Genomic DNA, 22,044 nt, shown 5'->3' on the forward strand with positions numbered 1-22,044 from the left:
GGCTACACTCCACAGCGTCGCAAAAGAGTCAGACATGACTTAGCGACTAAACAATAGCAAACCACAATCCTGGGCAAACAGGGGCAGATGGGATTTTAAGAACAGAAGTAAAGAAGGAGTAAGTTCCCCGGCAGCTTGTACAAACTTGGGTGTGCTCTATTTACTAAGAATTAATTAAACAATACCACTCTAAAGTTGAGTTCTTGATACTTCAAGATTATTAGAGAAAAAAGCATTTTCAGTATTAAGCAAATATAATCTCCTTCCATCATAGTAGCAATTTAGCTATCTGTACATAAGCACACAGGAAAAAAACTCTTTCTCCTAGCCCTTAGAGGTAAATGACTATCATTAAACAATAGTGGCAGCTGCCTCTTGAAGTCATATTAACAGTGACACCAGAAAACATATGATACAGTAGTGGCAAAAAGACAAAAGGAGACGGTCTGGCAGTCTCTGAGAGTTTCCAGGTTTACACACCTTTTGATTCCATAGAATCAGGAAAAAGTAAAATCTAAAGGGATCAAAATCATTTCTTAGACACAAATTATTTTAATCAGACTATACTTTTAAGGTTTTATAGATAAAAATTAAAGTCACCTGAGCAATTTCAATATAAAATAAAAATAAGACACAACTATAATTGTTCACAATTGAGTAGCAAAGAGTTCTCTGTAAGATATTTAAATTCTTTGAAGAGATAGTTCATTTTTTCCCATATGCTCCCAAGTTAAACCCAAGTCTCTCTCTGTCACCAAATAAGACCTCACTTTATGCTCCATTAATCAAGACTGCATGAACTAACCACTAAAAAAAAGGATGAGTTCTCTTTCTATAGAATAATGTCAGCAAAATAAACTGATAGTTATCAAAAAGCATACACAATAATAGACATAGTCAGGAACATGTTACAAGTCATTTTTCCATCATTAATAACACAAACAGCAATTCACAAGTCATTTTTAGATCATTAATAACACAAACAGCAATTCTACTTCTGTAAATTTTATTGACACTCTCATTAAAATAGATGCCATAGTTGGTATATACATATAAGGAAGAAATAAATGAAAAATATACCTTTGTGGAAATATTTAAGAGAATTCTTCAGGATTTTAAGTAAAACAAGCAAACCAGCATTATGATATCAATCAACTTTCATTTAAACACATATGGTGTAAGACACCATTGAATGAAACAATTAGAATATAACATGTCCACAGAAATATCTTAAGCACCATATCTGGAAAGCAACACTTAAAACATTAACACAGAAGATGTATTTATAATTTAAAACAGTCTCTAGAATTCCATACATGTCATGAGAATGTTCAAGACTCAGCTGAATTTCTTCTCAAACAATGAACATCTCTAAATAGTAACTATATTTTCAGTCCTTTGTCTAATGCACCAGAAAATGAGTACAGAGCAAAATAAATGAATTGAACACAGTACAAAAACTTCCTAAGCATTCTGACCAGAGTAAAATTTCTTTATTTTTCAAATTTTTTTTGTAGTTATACTTGTTTTGCTTTCAGGAGCTGAATAATAACCAAAATAGTTCCAGTGTCTTAATTATTTGTAATTTTCATTTCTTAGTTGGACTTCATTTCAATATAAAAACCTGGATTGAGAATCACGTGGTAAACAATACTCTAACAAGCAACACTGAACCCAATTCACTTTACCAAAGAAAACTGAGAAATAAGAAAAAAAAACAGAAAAAGAATGGATATTATTCATACTATTAAAAATATTCAAATTATCATGGAGCTTTCTAAAAACAATAGGCTGAAGGACTGCTTCTGAGGCCCTTTTCAGGCAGGTTTGATTAATAAAAGTATCAGAAATATCTCACTGTCTCACTCACAGGCTGGCATTTTACACCAACCTTAACTGTTCTGTAATGACAGGAATGGATAGAACAGAAAGTGTCAAGTCGAAATACTCTCACCTTTGTTAGCCTTCTATTTCAAGAGTTCAGTTTCTTCATGGAGTAAGGTATAAAAACCTTAACACAATGGCTCACTCTATTAAATCTGTGAGATGCTTAAAGGGAATAATCATAGCCCACATTTAAAAACTGAGAACTTGAAAAACAGGTGTGTTTGCCAGAGGTTTTTTCCCTAAATGACAGAGTACATTCTGATTGTCCCCATGATTAAACTTTCACAGAGTATTTCAATGTAGGCTCAGGAAAAAACTGTGGCCAGTATTAAGATTTTTCTTTTCAGGTGTGGGAGTAAAATTCATGGTGGAATATGCAGGACAGAGATTCATTTATTTTGCCATTTAACTAACACATATATTAAAGCTTTTATCACACATAAAATCACTGCTCTAGGCCTTGTGACCCAGGCAGGAGTAAAAATCAGATATGGAGTCCACAAAGTCAGAAGGTACAGGGTAAATACCTGGCGTCTGGTGAGACATACAGATATACCTCACAGCACACAATAGAAGTGAGTGAGTGCCAAAGAGATCCTAAGAAAACAAACTGGAGGACTGTGGGAGCAGTAGGGGGTGTTATCAGGGAAGGTAAATTTTATTCCATGATGGCACAGAATATATTTGCCAAAAGAGAGAATAGATTTGCATATGAAGATAAGGTCAAAAGACATTCCAAGTAAACAGAGAGAAGAGAGACATTAAGAGTGGAGAACCTGGGGAGATGGAAGAATTCAGGGGCAAATGCAGAGTGCTTCATTTTGGCTAGAGAGTCATTTATAAGAAGGGGAAGAAGGGAGGCTAAAGTAAAAATGAAAGCAAGTAACCAGGTTATGGAGGGCCAAGACTGAATCTTCTCCTGTTGGCAGTTTTTTTTTTTAAAATATGGAATGCTTCACGAATTTGCGTGTCATCCTTGCACAGGGGCCATGCTAATCTTCTCTGTATCGTTCCAATTTTAGTATATGTGCTGCCGAAGCGAGCACCTGTTGGCAGTTTTTTAAGGACTGGCCTGACATCATCTGTAGCTCAGGTGGTAAAGAATCCACCTGCAATGCAAGTGACCACAGTTCGATTCCTGGGTCGGGAAGATCCCCTGAAGAAGGGATAGGCTACCCACTCCAGTATTCTTGGGCTTTCCTGGTGGCTCAGACAGTCAAGAATCCACCTGCAATGTGGGAGACCTGGGTTCGATCTCAGGGTTGGGAAGATCCCCTGGAGGAAGGCATAGCAACCCACTCCAGTATTCTTGCCTGGAGAATCCCCATGGACAGAAAAGCCTGGCAGGCTACAGTCCATGGAGTCACAAAGAGTCAGACACATAACTGAGCAACTAAGCACAAACTGACATCATCTGAGCTCGGCTTTAGCAAAACTGAACTGGAAGGAGCAATCAGAATGAAAATGAAGTAGGACAGAAGCAGATGCAGAGATGGCTTAGGAGGTAATAGCTTAAGAAAACATTTATGTGGCCCTAAAATTGTGAACGTTAAAGCAGACAGGGCAAAGGCAAGGATTAACTTTAATGTGAAAGCCGCAGGAGTTGGCAAGCAATTGGACGTGGCTGGCAAAGGAAAAGGGGTCAAAGACGTGCTCTTCTCATGGGCTAGAGATTCTCCCTGGCTGTGAACTACCTCCGAAGCTAACTCACTGTAAGGATTCTTTGTGACAGTATTGAGAGCTAATTTCAAAATACAAAGGAAAGAGGGAAAGAAACATATTTTGTATAACTTAATCATGTATTCAAATGAGATAGTACGAGGAAGTGATCCCAAAGTCCCTTCACTATTTTGTCCTTTTTTTCTTTCCCTCTAAGTTTTTGGAAGTGAATTAGAGAAAACGTCCCTGTCATATAAAAGCCCTTTTACTGACAAATGTAAAATAAAACTTAAGGGCCATCTGATCATAACTTTTCCTTTTTAATTCCAGGCAACAAGGCACTGAATATAAAAGTAAACTACCCAAAGTTTACCACTTGGGTAACTACCCAAGTGATGGCTGCAATAAGCACAGGGCAAGCAGTCCGGGTAAAGCAGCTTTGCTCTCTAGAGAGCTGTGGCTTCAGATCCACTTTCTGTCAAAATAAGGAGTTCGACTTTTGGACATCAAGTGAGATGCAAGTCCAAGCCCAAACACTCTGTTACCAGAAGAATTGATGCTTTTTAACTCTGGTGTTAGAGAAGACTCTTGAGACTCACTTGGACAGCAAGGAGATTAAACCAGTCAATTCTAGAGGAAATCAATCCTGAATATTCACTGGAAGGACTGATGCTGAAGCTCCAATACTTTGGCCACCTGACACGAAGAAACGACTCACTGGAAAACACCCTGATGCTGGGAAAGACTGAGGGCAAGAAGAGAAAGGGGCAACAGAAGATAAGATGGTTAGATTGCACCACCAACTCAATGGACATGAGTCTTGAGTAAACTCTAGGGGATAGTGAAAGACAGGGGAGCCTGGCGTGCTGCAGTCCATGGGGTCGCAAAGAGTCAAACATGACTTAGAGACTGAACAAAAAAGAACAAAACTATTCCTTGAAACATGGCTGAGCAAACTTGTCCCTCATGTTTTTTAGCTTCTTGCTTTAATTTTAGAACATTTTACAACCAGTCTCTAATTCTGTCTAATTTGAGCCAAATCACTTTAGATGAATCTGAAAAAGCAATCACTTGATCAGCACAGAGAAACTTTGGGAAAGAGTCAGGATGCTACCAAAAAAAAAAAAAAAAAAAACTCACCCCACACAAACGTATATCGCATACACATAATTTAAGATCAGAAGAGCTAAAATGACATAAACCAACTTAATCACTTTATCATACAGAAACAAGTATCTTCTTTCAGCAAGAAAGAAGTTATTTTACTCCTGAATCAGCAAAGGAAAAAGAGGGATGAAAATCCCTCTCTAGGGGAAAAAACAGATTGTTGAAGAACACTGGAAAGACTAGAGAGAATATTTTTCAAAAGGTTTTAGCAAGAAGGGTAGGATATGTTTCTCAGGTTCTGAGATAGATTTTATGACTCTTGTTCCAATTATAAAAAGAGAAAACTTCGGCCACTATAACTCAACTCTATTGAGGATTAAATAAATTTCTGCAAACTATGAACATAACGTTTTTACAATGTTTTGGAAAAGCAATTTCAAGCACAGGACTTTTAATATTCATTCAACATCTTTATAGAGTTTCTGCAATAAACCAGACCATAACTTTGGCACTGGACAAAATCACTTTTTCAAACTTAAAAATCTTCAAAAATATGTATGCATACACATAAATAAATAGTAGCTTCTCAATATCATAAATGATATATAATAGATCCCTCTTCACTTCAGTTATATAGCATTTCCAATGTAGTTACACATTTTATGTTTTTGATGTCATAAGTTACCTCTTTTTATACTGTGTGTCCATTAACAAATTATTGCAGCTCTAGGTATTTCCCATACTTTTGTCCTTTAAACTTTATACTAGGGTTAATTTTTTAACACACTACTGTAATACAGTATTAATGTATTCTGAATATGACTACAGTTATGTTTATCATTGTATTTTACATTTTCATGGTTTTTTGTTACCATTATAATTGGGGTCCTTTCATTTTCAGCTTAAAGAACTTTCAGCCCTTTCCATCAGGCAGGTATAATGGTGATGAATTCCCTCAGCGGTTGTTTGTCTGGGAAAGCCTTTATCAATCCATTCTTTTTTTATTTGGCTGTATGGAGTCTCAGTTGCAGTACATGAGACTTTTAGTTGAGGCATGCAAAGTCTTAGTTGCAACACATGAGATCTAGTTCCCCACCCAGGGAGCGAACCCAGGCCCTCTGCATTGGTAGCACCAAGTCTTAGCCACTGGACCACCAGGAAAGTCTCTGTATCTCCGTTTCTGAAGGACAACTTTACTGGATAAAATACTCCTAGTTGGCAGTTTTTTTCCTTTCATCACTTTGAATGTATCACCCCACTCTCTCCTGGCCTTCAAGGTTCCTGCTGAGAAACCCACTGATAGCTTTGTGGGGGGTTCCCTGTCTTTAAGGAATGTTTTTCTCTTGCTGCTCTTAAAATTCTCTTTGTCTTTGATTTTAGACTGTTTTATTATAATGTGTCTTGTAGTAAATCATTTGGGTTAAAATCTGGGGGGAAATTATGAGCTTCATAAATTTAGATACCCAACTTTCTCCCCATATTTAGAAAATTCTCATCCATTATTTCTTTAAATAAGCTTTCTGCTCCCTTCTCCCTCACTTCTCCCTCTGGGACTTAAATAATATGTAGGTGTTTTTCCTAAAGGTATTTCATAGTTCACATAGGCTTTCTTCATTCTTTGTCATTCTTTCTTCTTTGAACTCCTCTGACTGGATAATTTGAAATGACCTACCTTCTGCTTCACAGATTTTTTCTTCTGCTTGATCCAGTCAGACACTGATGCTCTCTATTGCATTTTTTAATTTCATTCATCATATTATTCAGCTCCAGAATTTCTATTTGGTTTGGTTTTTTTTTTTTTTTTTGATTCCTGTTTTTCTGTTTAACATTTCATTTTGTTCATATATTAATTTTTTTTTAATTTCATTGAATTGCCTGTGTTTTCTTGTAGGTCCCTAAGCTTCCTTAAAATTACTATTTTGAATTCTTTTACTGGGAACAATTGTAGCTCTCCTTTTTTGGGGAGGGGTGTTAGTTACTGCAAAATTATTGTGTTCCTATATGGTGTCATTTTTCCTTAATTTTTCATGTTTCTTAGAGTCTTGCATTGCTCTCTTTGCATTTGAAGAAGCAGTCACCTACTCCAGTCTTTACAGATGGTTTTAGGAGAAAAAAACCTTCCAGAGCCTTGCTAGGAATTTGGAGACTTTTTTCAAATCTTTTCTATGGATTCACCTATTCCACACTTATTGTTCCTTTTTGTGAGTGAATTCTTAAGACTGTATGCCTTCTGTGGATCCTGCAAAGCCAGGTCAAATGATGAGAGCCTCCCATTTTGCTTTCCCTGGGGCAGCCCTGAATGCTCAATGTTCATGTGGTCTCTCCCAATGCTGCAGAGTCCAGTTGGCTTTCCACTTGTGCTCACCAATGGCTGCAAAGGTTATCTGTCTTTGCTTCAGGGGTGTACACAGAGAGCTGGCCAAAGGGTAGAGTATGGAACTATGAATGGATGAGGCACCGGGGGTGCTCAAACACTCTCAGTTTTCCCTGTGAAAGAAAGCATCGGTCAGGAAGGTTCCTATTGGCATTAGGCTGTACCACCTTGTGGAAAGGGTGATGCAAGTAAACCAAAACTGTTCCTGTTGCCCTCTTCAAGGCATGCAATCTCAGACATTTTCCCCCCACAACAGTAGGCTGAACTTCTCTGCTGGACCACCAGACTTCCACAAAGGCACTGCTGTCCACGGGTGATTGTCAAAACCAGGTACTCTTTGTGGGTAGAAAACAATGGTTGTTGTTGTGCAGTCACTAAGTCATGTCCGACTCTTTGTGACACTCCCCCACCATGGACTGCAGCACACCAGGCTTCCCTGTCTTTCACTGCCTCCCAGAGTTTGCTCAAATTCATGACTACTGAGTCAGTGATGCTATCTAACCATCTCATCCTCTGCTGCCCCCTTCTTTTGCCTTCAATCTTTTCCAGCATCATGGTCTTTTTCAATGAGCCGGCTCTTTGCATCAGGTGGCCAAAATACTGGCATTTCAGCTTCAGCAACAATTCTTCCAGTGAATATTCAAGGTTGATTTCCTTCAGGAATGAGTGGAGAAAACAATAGAAACTCTCATTGCCCCATGTGATGATACCATTCTTCTGCAACCCAAGACACACTCAGCTCACTGATGCTCTGCTCAGGACTATAGTCATTTCCTAGTCTGCAATCAGTTTGGGCTCTTCCGCCTGATATATTAACATATGTGTAAATAAATTTATTTTTTTCTCTTTCTCCCCAGATTATCAGCTTCACATTTCTGTTTATAAAGCTTTCTAGAACCTCATCATCATCTATTTTTCTTTCTTCCTATTTGCTCTGGGATTGGGATAAAAAAGCTAAGCAAGTTTGTTCTCAAACTTTAATAAAGAGATTTTTAATATAGGCCAAGTATTATACCTGTGACTTGAGTAGATAAATATCATTTATATCATTTTCATAATTTTTAATGCCTCTCTCACTCCACGATTTAGGTGCAACCAGGGAGAGGCACCTTATTAGCATCTGTATCATCACTGCCTAGAATTATATCTAGTTCTGTGTTTTTTTGAAGATAGCTGATAAATATTTTGAATAAATGAATTTTCAATTTCCTGACAAATTCAATAGAGCATCAGGCTCATGAGAGTACAGTTATATGAAGGCTTAGAATGCTTAGATATTAGGAAATTCTGCAATAAACTAGTTGCATGACTTAGGACAAATCACTTGACACATCTTGGTTTTACTTTCTTCGTCAGTAAAATAAGAATGCTGAACTACACAAACTCTAAATTTCTCATATATATAATATTTTAATATTCTTATTTTGATTACTCATAAGCTACTTTTTCTTAAATAATTTTATTTTTCTTAAATAATCATGATACAAAATAAGTCACTGCCAGATAGGCGTTTTGGTTGGGTCCTGATCTCTCACTGGCAAATACTATAGGTCTTCTTTTCATTGAAAGGAGGGTTGTGAAGGGTGGTGGCAAGCAAAAGGTTCTATTTAAATTTAACATTTAAATTGCCCCGTTTTAATTTTTATTTAAATTTTTTAAATTTCCCAATCTCAGCATTTTATCTATAAATTACAGGCTCTCCAGCCAGACATAACTTGAACAATATATTTCAGTAGTTCACAAGGGTAGAGAAAACGGTCACAGAGATATGTCTTGGGTAACTGGAAGACAACCTTAAGGCATCTATGGTGCAACATGTGGAAGAATGACAGGAGACAGGGGAAGAGAATATACAGTAAACAGACTGCCTCAAAATTTCACCTCCAGAAGGCTCTGTGAAAGGAAGCAGGTGAAATGGTCCAATAGTGAATAAATAAATCCTGCTCAGCTTTTCCATCATACTCTCTTTACCTGTAGAAGAGAAGCCCACTAACACCAAAAGGCATGCTAAGCATACATTGACCGAATATACATTAAAACAAAAACTGAGTACATACTCTGCATCCAGCATTGTGCTAAGGCACAAGAAAGACAAAGATTATCCAAACACATCCTCCACCTGTAAGTGCTCAGACTGGTTAGAGAGAAAAGAGAGTAAACAAACCATAAAACACAGCATAATTACTATTTTAAAGTAAGTATATCCTACCACTTAGGCACAAAGAAAGGACTTTTTTCTGGGAAAGTGATCTTTAAGCCAAATCTAAAATGATACAGACAAGCTGATGAGGACAACAGAGAGGAAATCCAGGCAGAGGAAATGGAGTGTGCAAAGTCACGCAAGAGTGAAGCTGAGTGTATTCAGGGAATGACAATTGTTACAGCATTTGTGGGGCACTGGCAGTCAAAGAGGAAAAGCCTGGGAGGAGAGCAGGAGCTGTTGCGTGCCTTACCAGGGGGAACTGTACTGTGTAATGAACATATGGGGAAACAATGAGGAATGTTAAGCAACATAAAAAATATGATTAGCAGTCAAGATAGGGAAGAAGGGATGCTGTCACCCATGCTATAATAAGAATCAACAAACTGATCCCTTCAAGGTTGGACGAAGTGAAGGGTTAAGGCAGAATTAGGAGTTCAGAAAGATTCACAGATGTTACCATTTGTGTAACAGTGGCTCCATTCAGAGGAACAGGAAGAGAAGAGAAGGGAGCTGGATTAGGAAAAAGGCAACAATGTATTTGGACAACTGTGAAGGCCAAGGGGCCGGTGCAACATGCAGGTACAGTCAGAACTAAAGGCCTGGACCTCAGGAGAACAGCATCTGCGGGAGATAAAGAATTGAGAGTCAATGTTCTAAGTGAAACAATGTGAGTGGCTGAAGTCACCTTGGAAGATAATGAAACATGAAATTAGATGAAGGCTGAGAAAAGAATCCTGGAAAATTCAGAAACTTCTCAACCTGTAAGTATTCAGCTTATAGACAAAACCATGAACTGAGAAGCCACTCATCCCCACTCTCCCATCCCCCATCCACTCCCTGCAAGAAAGTGCTGGCTCTCCTTGCTACCAACAAATGATGCTAGAACTTACTTTAGAAGATTACCACCGTGGAACAACTTTTCACATACCTATTAAACTCCAAGGAGGAGAGCTTCTGAATCAACATCTAAGTACAGATAGATAAAAAAAGAAACCAGGAAAGAACAGCACCATGGGAGCCAAAGGAACAAAACATTTTTCAGGGGAAAAAAAAAAAAAAAAAACAGTGATCATTGCATACATATATCCATTCAGCAAACAGACAATCTAGGGGACTTCCCTGGTAGTCCAGTGGTTAATAATCCACATTGCAATGCAGGGAACACAGGTTCAATCTCTGGTTGGGGAACTAAAATCCCGCATACTGTGGGACAAGAAAGCCCATGTGCCACAACTAGAGAGAGCCTGGGTGCTGCAACTGAAGGTTCCGTGTGCAGCCACTAGGACTGACGCAGCCAAATAAGTTAATACAAATAAGTAAGTAAAATTAACAATCTACAGAGTACCAGAAACTCTAGGTGGTAAAAATTCAATACTGAACAAAATATAATCCATGTTCTAATAGCCACAGCAAAATCAAGTATGAGAAAAACCAAATGTTTTCCTTTAAGTTTGGTCTTTACGAAGATTACAAATAACCTACGGGAATGAGCTTAGGCAGCAGACTAAAGTGGGCTGACAAGTGTATAGGAAAAGTGAAGTAGAGAAAGCAACAGGTACAAGCTTCGTGTCAAAAAATCTTAGCTGGGAACCAGATGGAAAGGCAGCACAAAAGATCATTAAGAGAACAGTTTCTAGCTGTGCATAATACCACACCAAGAGGCCCATGACTCCAACAGCTTACTATATAAACACTCTGACTCAGACACATGCATATGACAGAAGAATAACTGTTTAAACTGACTCTCTAATACATTTACCAAGATAGAGAGGCCTAAAGTATTAAAATTACATTCCAATATTATTAATTTTGATTATTAATGACTCTCTGACTACAATTTGGTCTAAGTCACATTGAAAATTAGAAGGCAGTCACAAGGTCAGAAAACTTCAATCACATCTGAGAAAGAAGGAAAATGAATGAGATACCTCAGTGCAGTTTGGGATTAAAGACAGGCATAGGGCCAATTACCTGTTGAACAGAGATGCATGACATATTTTAGAACTTGGTTTACAAGCCCCTTCAAGACATGCTGGAGAAAAGTGAGAAAATGTTAGGAGTGGGAAGAGAGACATGCTATGGTAGAAGTAAGTATTTAAGCACAGTTCTCATCAGAAAAAAACTGTTTAAAAAGTCTAGCTGATGCAAGTCTGAATGAGTTTTATTATTCCAGCAAATAATCTCCATATATTTCAAAACAGCATATGACATGAACTATGTATACACAGTAGGAAAAAGAGTTCCTATTCATATCAAGTGGGAATATGTAAAGACAGGAGAGCAATTAGAAGTCAGTGTAGGACTTTCCTGGTGGTCCAGCGGGTAAGAATCAGCACTTCCACTTCGAATGTCATGGGTTCAATCCCTGGTGGGGGATCTAAACTCACATGCCATGAGGTGTGGCCAAAAAATAAAAAAAAGTCAGTGTATAACCAAAAAGAACTGACTCACATTGGTATCTAAAATTCTCATTTTTGTAGTAATAACTTGTAGAATGTATTAATATAACAAAGGCTGGAAATCTTATGTGACTTTTAATATCACATAATCAACTTCAGGTATTCATAAATATTAATATCTGCCTAGTGAGAGAAAAACAAGCCTCATCTTATTTGGATAGTTCAGGAACTGCTACCAAAAATGCACAAACTAATTTACTACAAGAGCAAAAGGTGAAAATGATTCCACCCCCTCTAACCAATATGTTCAAATCTTACCTTTTTCTTTAAGAAAAAAAAGACTTCAAAAATAACTAACTTCTAGTATGCCATCAATTAAAATTAAAAAAAAAGTTCCTCTGGTATTTAATTTGTTTGGTAGTGATTTGTTAACATATAAGAAGTAATAGCCAAAATGAGGAAATAATGAATTAAGTTTTCTTTTAGAACAAAAGTGCTTCTATATTATGAATTTGGCAAACCTGCAGATATGGAATTTATATACCCACCCCCTCTCCTTTCCCCAACCCCTCAATTTGTACACAAGCCTACAGTTCTTCAAGCTGACAGCATACAGCTAACTCTCCAGTTAGGATGACAGAGCTTGGGAAAATCAGGCCACAAGGTTGCCACGTGGACTCTTTAATTATCTGTCTGGCAAGTTTGCATGATGTCCTACTCCCCTCTGTGATCCTGTCATATATCACCTGGTAGGCAAGATAAGGGAAAGGTTAGCAGGGTTTTCTACAAAAATATTTGATCCAAATCACTAGGAATGTGGGGAAAAATGCAGGCACTCTTCTCCATCTATGTCAACACTGTCATCGAAACATTTACTCAGAAACTTCTTGGGGCATGGAATTTTTTTAAAAGTCCAGTGTCAATCATGACCCAAACCATACGTGCTCACTTACAATTTAAAAACAATTCTTGATCCTGTTCCAAGCAACCTCTCTGTAATGCAAATAAAGGCGTTTTTCTGAAACAGATAGTTATGAATCTTTCATTCACAACAGCTAACGAGAACCACATGAGCCGAACACATTGTGGGGATCATGTCAGTGGTGTGTAATTCGAGCAGTGTGTTAGGAAGTGCTGGGCTCCACCAGAGGAGGAGGCCGCAGTGCTGCTTCAAACGAAGGTCTTCAAGTTACCCACACTTCAAACTCCCAGTAAGACACATTTCGCCATCTCTAAAGATGACCGACCACTTTACGACCAGCCTGAGGTCTTCAGCATGACTTCATTTTATGAATAATGGTTTCTTCATTTCTAGGCATTTCCAAGAAAAGAATACTGAGTAGTGTCTATAAAACTAATACAAACCATACTTGTCTGTTCTGATCTTAAGCTGACCTTAGTTGAAAAAAAAAAAAAAATCTTTCAAAGGGAGTGCTGGTATACCATAATTTTTCCCAAAGCTGTTCTCAAATAACAAATGTTCTTCTGCAGGGTGACTGCAAAATAAAATGTAATTTGAAAATGTTGTTATTTTATAAATCCACAAAATTGGGATGTGTTGAAAAATATAATACAAAATGTTAATATCTTCACTCTCTTAGAAGCGAAAAAGAGAAAAAGAAAGAAAAGGAGACAGATGAAGGAAGGCAGGGAAGAAGAAGCCAGAAAGGTTATTCTTTATTTTACACATTTTTGACCATTTACATAGAATCTGATGCTTCTTTTAAGTTTTTTATGCTTCTTCTAATCTAGATTTCTGACACTGTGTACTCTAAGGTTAGCAACCTTGTCTGTTTTGTTAATTACAGTAATTATTGCTACTTAGTAATACAGGCATTTATTTAATATTTCTTTATTGAAAAATGAGTTTCACTAAATGAAACAAAATTATTTTCTATTAAATAAAGCTGTATATGTCCAGAATTGTTAGATGAAGGAATTAGATTGGGTTGAATTAAGCCAATGTGCTTGCTAATGGTTTAACCAAATCCTTAATCTTGCATAACTATCTCATATATGCATATCACAAAAGGATCACTGGAGAAAGTTGAAATGAGTCAAACAAGATCTATCACAACAACTAACAAAACTCACCCTCACAAACAAAAGACTTTCCAGGGTGTATTTTGCTATATTCACTATACATTTGTATACATATTCCTCTTCTGTAATTTTCCTTTTAAAGGAAATGTTACCACAGTATTATCCTTCCCATGGACAAAGGAGCTGGCAGGCTACAGTCCATGAGGTCACAAGAGTCAGACATGACCTAAGTGACTAAACCACCACCATCACATTACCCTTCCCAGCGACTGTTAGGACTGACAGCAGTAACAGAGGCTTACTAAGAATAAAGGGGAAATAGGAAGCTAAGGTGGAGAAGGCAATGGCACCCCACTCCAGTACTCTTGCGTAGAAAATCCCATGGATGGAGGAGCCTGGTGGGCTGCAGTCCATGGGGTCGCTACGAGTAGGACACTGAAGTCGCTGCGAGCGACTTCGCTTTCACTCTCACTTTTCACTTTCACACACTGGAGAAGGAAATGGCAGCCCACTCCGGCGTTCTTGCCTGGAGAAGCCCAGGGACGGGGGAGCCTGGTGGGCTGCCGTCTATGGGGTCGCACAGAGTCGGACACGACTGAGCGACTCAACAACAACAGGTATAGAGAAGGTGTGAGAGGGGAGGCTTTGAGGGCAAGATGAGGGAACCTTTAGTCCTATTTGAAGACCCTTTAGAACACCATGGACTTTTCCATATAAAAAAAAAAAAAACTTTTTTACATTATACATATTTACCTGACAACTATTTGAATTGAAATTCTAAAATTCCCTGTAGTATTAAGGGGCTCCTACAAAGCAAAATGTTTTTTAAAAAAGTCACTAGCATATACTCTAACATACAAACAAAACCATGGTGGATCTTTTCTAATTAGTATAAAAACTGAGTGGTGTTCAGATGCATTCCAGCTGAAGTCAGTCACTGTGAATGTACTTAGTCTGGACAAGATTTCATTATCTTCATAATGAGACTTTACTACTTCCAAAATACTTTACTTACTACCCAAATAAGACGGAGGTGATGAGGCTTCAATCTCTCCTTTGTTTCAAACTCTCTGGCAGCCTAAACCTAACCTCCACTGTCATAACCACCATGAATGTCTCTTTTATTCAGATTTCACTCGTCACAGCTGAGATCTCACCACGCAGTGAGAAAGTCTGAATGGTAACTGGAAAGATAGCAAAGTTATGAAAGATACATTTTCAACTAATGCCATTTGGGCCCTGAAAAAAAGTGGTCAGACACTGGGGCTGGAAGACAGAATAAGGCAGGAAAGAGGGAAGGAGGATAGAGAAGGGGTATTGAGGAAAAACTCACATGGTCATTTATCTGCTTCAAGATTTTTATAGGACTGTTTTCTTCGTGAGACTATGGAAAGTCTTCAGATTAAACTGAAAAACGTGAAATACAATCAAGTGCAAGGACACTGTAATAAATGGTGCTGAAACTTTTGTTTTGGTCGTTTGGATAAGAAATATATGAAAAAGTAAAACAATAGAAAACGATAGTACTTTAAACTCAGTTTATCTTATAATGCTGCATAGCAAATACGCTAATATAGAAAAATAGAAAAATAATTACTCCTAAATTTAAAGAAGTTATAAATGCTTTTGTTATTATTCTTTACACATTATTGTTCAGGCTTGGCTATCATAGATCATTCACTTAAAAACAGAAGAGCTAAGATTTTAAGCAAATCTGTGAATCCACGAACGTTAAAAAATAATTAAAAACACCGTCTTTAATATACATACTTCAGGCATACATATTAATTCTACACCTTTATATGCATGAGTATCACGTGAATAATGCTACAAGATTTGGCCTGATGACTAGATTTTTATCACAGAAAGAATTCCATTGCTTTTAAATTATTCAGAGTCTAACAAGGCCCCACAAAAGAGCTAAATAAAAAAACTACCAACAAAACCGATGTTTTCTCTTGACTAAAAGGATCCTGAGATATAAAAAATATCTAACCTAGCTTATAGTCCACAAACTAAAAAGATTTTATATCAGAAGTTCTGATAATGCAGATAAATATACTAAAATAATAAAGACAAATCAAGAAACCCTAAAGATAGGGTTCTAAATCAGTATTTCTGAATTAAAGAGCAATATTTTTAAATACCAATATACAGTTGTTCATAAAACAAAGTTTTCAAATATACTGGAAAGAAAAACTGGAAATTACATATATACACATAAACACACAGACAAGATTAACATGCTTATTTGGGGAAAAAATCTATATAGCTATAATAATGTCTTATTTTCTTCCATATGAAAGTTAAATGTATCTGCTCTCTCTTTCATCATAGTTATATCTTTCTCACATTTAAAAGTAAATATACTCACAATCATCTTATTATATGTTCATGTCTAAGATTACATTAACTCAAAATGTCAAAATTATTGTAGAAAATTAAATTATGTTCAATGTCTTCTCAAAAGTAATGCATTTCATCCACGTATTTCTTTATGAATTTGTTCTGCTGCTTATATTTTTTAAACATTTATTTTCTAATGAAAAATATTAGAAACAATTACAATATTACAAAACATTACAAATATTAGAATCTGAAGAAAAATCAGAGTATTCAGTGATCACAAATGTTATATTTCAGACACTGTAAACATTCTATTGTTGCATTAAGCCAATATGTCACTATTGGCTTACTATATCAATAATATGCATATATTTCTAGGAAAAGGAATAATATTCTGATGGTAATAGAGAAGTAATTGCTAATTGTGCTAATAAAAAACTTTCTAAATAAAATGAAATTCATATCACTAGCCTTTAACAGAGGACTTTGAAAAATATCTTTTTCCCTCTACTTAAATATAAACTTCTCTTCCTTCTATTGAGCTTCATGTTCTTTTCTTTCTCCTTAAATTAAAATGACAATTTTTCAACTGCAGAACTCTGACCTCTTATCAATTCATAATTGATTCACTGAACAAATTACTTTAGCACATTCCTAAGTATTATGTTTCAGGTTCTGGTGAAAAACTGTTCATGGTTCTTAGAATTCTGGATTGACTCAAACAGGACTAGATCCCACTTCATTAGGATATTAGATTCTTATGTTGCTATGCTACTAAATATAGGACTTCCCTGGTGGCTCAGACAATAAAGAATCTGCCTGCAATGCATGAGACCTGGGTTCGATCCCTGGTTAGAAAGATCCCCTGTAGAAGGGTATGGAAGCCCACTCCAGTATTCTTGCCTGGAGAATTCTATGGACAGAGGAACCTGGCAGGCTATAGTCCCTGGGGTGGCAAAAAGTCAGGCATGACCGAGCACGAACACTTTCATGCTACTAAATACAAGAACACTTTGGTAATAAACCATAGTGGAAAAATATGTGTGTGTATATACATATATATAATTCATCTGTGTGTGTATGTCTCTCTATATATATATATATATGTATATACATATATATAACTGTTTCACTCCGCTTTACACTATAAACTTATATTGTAAATCAACTATACTTCAATTTTAAAAAAAAAAGAATGATCTGAAACTATCACATTGTTAATCAGCTATACTCCAATATAAAATAAGAAGTTTTTTTAAAAAAAAGAATGGTTTGAGACAGGACTTCTGATTTCACCCAAACACACAAGTGCTCTTTCTTAGTAAAATCACTTGAGTGTCACAGGGCTGAAAAGGAACACAAGAATTTATCTGCTACATAAAGGACTATATTCAGAAATCACATGACTAGCAGAAGGCATTCATGCAATTCTTCTAGCAGGTTTGGTACCTTGAGTCTCTCCTACTCCACTTTAATGACTACTCTTTTGTATTGTTATTCATAAATAACAATATGGTTATTTATAGTATGGTAACTGGTTATTCAGTTCTTTCTAATAATCCTCGGGGCTCCATCTGTGAGAACGTGCAGAACTCCGCATCGCTCCTGTCATGCCAACCCATTCTGCACACGTCACATGTATTTATCTTTCTGCCTGGAATGCCCTGGAGTCCTCTCATTCTTGACCTCAAAAATTTATCCTATAGTAAAGCCAAGTGTCACATACCCAGTAAAGACTTTCCTGACTCCATCAACAACAGTGAGCCTCTCCCTTCTTCTATGTACTGAGATATAAATATAAATGTGTACATTTTTTCCTCTTGTTCATTTAACCTCCTCCCAACAACCGCATCAACGGTACTGCTATTGTTTCCACTTCTAACATAAGGAAACTAAGGCAGATAAGGTCTCTCTGATTTCAAAGTCCATCGGTGGCTTGTTTGTTTAATACGTACTCCATTTGGCTCCACACTCTATTGAGATGGTTGTCTGGTTGCCTCCATTCCCTGGGTTCCCTGATGACAGAAGGCAGAGATCCTGTCTTATTCCTCTCTGTGTGTGCAGTGTCTGGCACAGAACAGATACTCAACAAATGCTCGATAAATGATGAACTGAATGAACAAATGAAACGTAATTACCTTCAAAGTCCCAGGTGAGGAACAGTTCGTCTTCTTCTAAACATTCTAAAGATTCTTCTATAAAAAGCATGATAGTGTGCTGATTTCATCTACCAAACGTTTTGGGAGTGGGTAGCACATATGATGTGCTTAAATATTAATGAGACACTTTCTTGCCCTCAAGAAACTTAATTCAGCAAGGCATAGGGATAAACAAATAGCTAATGACACCAATGCGTATTCTACTTTTTCTAATCCCCCACAACTTCCTCTCTTGAAAGGAACCTCATTCTTTATAGATGTCGCAATGCCTCATAGCTCTGGGTCAGTGGGATGTAGATCCATCAACATTAAAAAAAAAAAAAGAATCTCCACAGATCTCAAAAACACAATCTTTTGAGGCATTCGCAGTTAAATCAGTAGTCATTTTAAGTACTATGTTAAAGAAAAGAATAAAATCAAAGACACATTAATACTACCCTAGCACTTTTTCAGTTACTAGAGATAACACCAGCTTACTAGAGCTGTAACATCAGTAGCATCAGTTATTAGAGATTCTTTACCAGCTGAGCCACTAGGGAAGTCCAAGAATACTGGAGGGGGTAGCCTATCCCTTCTCCAGGGAATCTTCCCCACCCATGAATCAAACCAGGGTCTCCCACATTGTAGACAGATTCTTTACCAACTGAGCTATCAGGGAAGCGAGATAACACAAGAAAGCTAAAAACATCGGTTTTAGAGCCAGAAAGATCAAGATATCTATCCTAACTCTGTCGCTCTCTCCTCATGCAGACCACAGGCAAGTCATTTTCTCTTTATGAACCTATTTCTTACCTGTAATATGGAAATAAGGAGACCTGCCTTCAAGAGCTCTTGTGAGAATTAAAAGAGATAATGTATGTAATGCCTGCCATACTAAAGGTGCTAGTTTTATAATGTCTGATCTAATCTAGATGCTTCTTGAAGAGTTCCAGTTCTATCTGTAATATAACAATACTGCTGGCCCTAATGTCAACAACAAAAAGTGTTGACCAAATGAAAGGTACTTGGAAAAAAAAAAAAAGTCACTTGAAAAAAGGAAAGAGAGTCTCAGGTTTCTAGATGGTGTGGATATCATCTGTCCCTTCTCAGCATACACCCTGCAAATCCCTTATTTCGGACCTTTTCCGTGAAAAACAGAACTTTATTAATTATTTCTATGATTAGATTTAAACTAACATGTGTTACTCAATTAGCAATTCTCATTTCCACAAAGAAGAATCTCTGAGTTGATGAGAAAGAAGGAAATGAATTATATATGATGTCCAGGAATCAATCTTGGTATATAGTCTAAAGTCTGTGCAGTGTTACATTTTGGTTTTCCAAATCCATTTCTTAACTGTTTCTTTTAACTGATTTTGCAAAACATGTAAAAACAATCAAATAAAACACTGTCCTTTCCACTGTAAACCTAAATTTATAATCTACTTTACTTAAAATATCACATTTACTAGCTACTGGTACAACTTGAAACCCACCAGGAAAAAAAAAAATGAATCTAGACACAGACTTTACTCTTTGTATAAAAATTAACTCAATATGGGTCACAGATCTAAAAGCAAAACACAAAACTATAAAACTTTTAAGGGGTGGGAAAACAGAATAAAATTTAGGTAGTCTTGAGTTTGGCAATGAGTTTTTAAATGCAACACCAAAAGCCTCTCCATGAAACTGATAAGTTGGCCTTCATTAAAATTATTTGCTCTGTAAAGACGCTATTAAGAGAACAAAAAGACAAGAAAAATACAGTTGCAGAACAAGTATCTGATAAAGCACTTGTACCAAAAATATACATAAAGAATTCTTAAAATTCAACAAGAGAAAATGGGACTTCCCTGGTGGGTCCAGGGGTTAGGAATCCACCTTGCAATGCAGGTCACACAGGTTTGATCCCTGGTCCGGGAACTAAGGTCTCCCACACCGTGGGGCAGTCAGGCCCCATTGCCACAACTGCTGAGCCCTTGCACCATAAAGCCTATGCTCCACAACGAGAGAAGCCCAAGCACTGCAACTAGAGAGTAGCCCCCACTTGTCACAACGAGAGAAAGCCTCTGCGTAGCAAGGAAGACGCAGCAGAGCCAAAGAAAAGAAAACAGAGATCTATTCAAAAATGGGCAGAAGTTCCTAACAGACATCTCATCAAAGAAATATACAGATGGGAAACAGCATATGGAAAGATGCTTAACATTAAATGCCATTAGGGAAAGGGCCAATTAAAGCAATGAGATATTGCTATGTACTTATTAGTACAGATAAAATCCAAAAAACTGATAATATCAAATGTTAAGAAGGATGAGGAGCAATGGGAGCTTGCATTCACTGCTGGTAGAAATGCGAGATGTACAGTTGCTCTGGAAAACAGATTGGCAATATGTGACAAAGCTAACCAGAATGTTACCATATGATCCAACAATTGTGTTCCTAAGTATTTATCCAACTTATCTGAAAACTTTTGTCCACACAAAAATTTACCCATGAATAATCATAGCAGCTTTACTCACAGCTGCCAAAATTCAGAAGCAAGCAAGATACCCTTTAACAGATGAATAGATACAAACTGTAGATATACCCATACAATGCAATATTATTACACGATGAAAAGAAATGAGCTATCAAACCACAAGAAGACATGCATGAACCTTCAATGCACATTCCTAACCGAAAGAAGCCAATCGTACAAGGCTATATGATTTTCGTGATATGATATCCAGAAAGGGCAAAACTACAGAGACATTAAAAAAAAAAAAATCAGTGGCTGCCAGGGAAAGGGTTAAGGGAGTGATATGTGAAACAGAGATGTTTAAGTGTTGAAATTATTCAGTGTGATACTTTTGTAAATAAATAAATGAAATTACACATTTGTCAAAACCCACAGAACTTCACAGAACAAAGAGTGAAACAATATATGTAAATTTTTTAAAAAATCACTTAGAAGGCCTGGGGATCCCAAGATGGAATTTAGGATGTAACAAAAGTATCTACTTGTATCATAAATGTGTGCAACAACCTCACTACAAAGGATAGGAGGGAAAGGAGTGGCATCTCTAAGACTAAGTGGAATCTGTAAAAGGAACAGCACACAAGCACTGTACTCTAGCTGATAAAGCTGTTTCCTCTTCTTTCTAAAGAAAGCACAGGTTAACAATTTCGATACTGTTGTACACACATAATGAGTTTGAACAATTAAGTGGCAGATGGTGAAAGCCAGGTTTCTTCTCCCTGTTAGAGTGAATTTACAGATAAGCGAGGGAAGAAATCCAGAATGATATAGGTGGTAATGGACCAGGCAGAGTAAGAGACAACCATATGAACTCATATTTAGCTTAAAATAGATATGCATGTGGAGGAGACGGCACTCCAGTCCCGTATTCTTGCCTGGAGAGTTCCATGGGCAAAGGAGCCTGATGGTCTACAATCCATGGGGCTACAAACAGCTGAAATGGACTGAGCACATGCACACAGATACACATGGTTACAGAGAGAAACATGCATAGCTAAGTATATATACAGGCATTTGTATACACATACATGCATTCCCTGCTGTCAGACGAGGGGTTCCAGAAGTAATGACACCTCAGTAGCAGCAAGAATACCTAGAGTCTGTGATGACCTAGAGGGATGGGAGGGAGGGGCATATATGTATACATATAGCTGATCCCCACTGTTGTACAGCAGAAATGAACACAACATTGTAAAGCAATTACACTCCAATTAAAAATAATAATAATTAAAAAAAAAAAAGAATACCTAGAACCCAGATCTTGGCTTCTAACATCATTTCCCAAGAAGATGAAGCAGATTCTTTCTGGCTAACCCGAGGGCTTGGGCAGGAAACAGAAATACACAAGATAATCATGGCACATCTTTTAA

General features: G+C 37.1%; 1 protein-coding gene and 1 non-coding gene across 2 annotated transcripts in view; both read right to left on the minus strand.

The window, feature by feature from the left end:
* EPS8 (EGFR pathway substrate 8, signaling adaptor) overlaps window positions 1-22,044 on the minus strand; it is a 202,081-nt gene that overhangs the window by 175,453 nt on the left and 4,584 nt on the right. The window lies entirely within an intron of this gene.
* On the minus strand, window positions 2,827-2,933 carry LOC133044129 (U6 spliceosomal RNA). The gene has a single exon (XR_009689872.1). It is a non-coding gene; the product is annotated as a U6 spliceosomal RNA (small nuclear RNA).

The sequence above is a fragment of the Dama dama genome, chromosome 22 (genome assembly GCF_033118175.1).
Source record: "Dama dama isolate Ldn47 chromosome 22, ASM3311817v1, whole genome shotgun sequence".
NCBI lineage: Eukaryota > Metazoa > Chordata > Mammalia > Artiodactyla > Cervidae > Dama > Dama dama.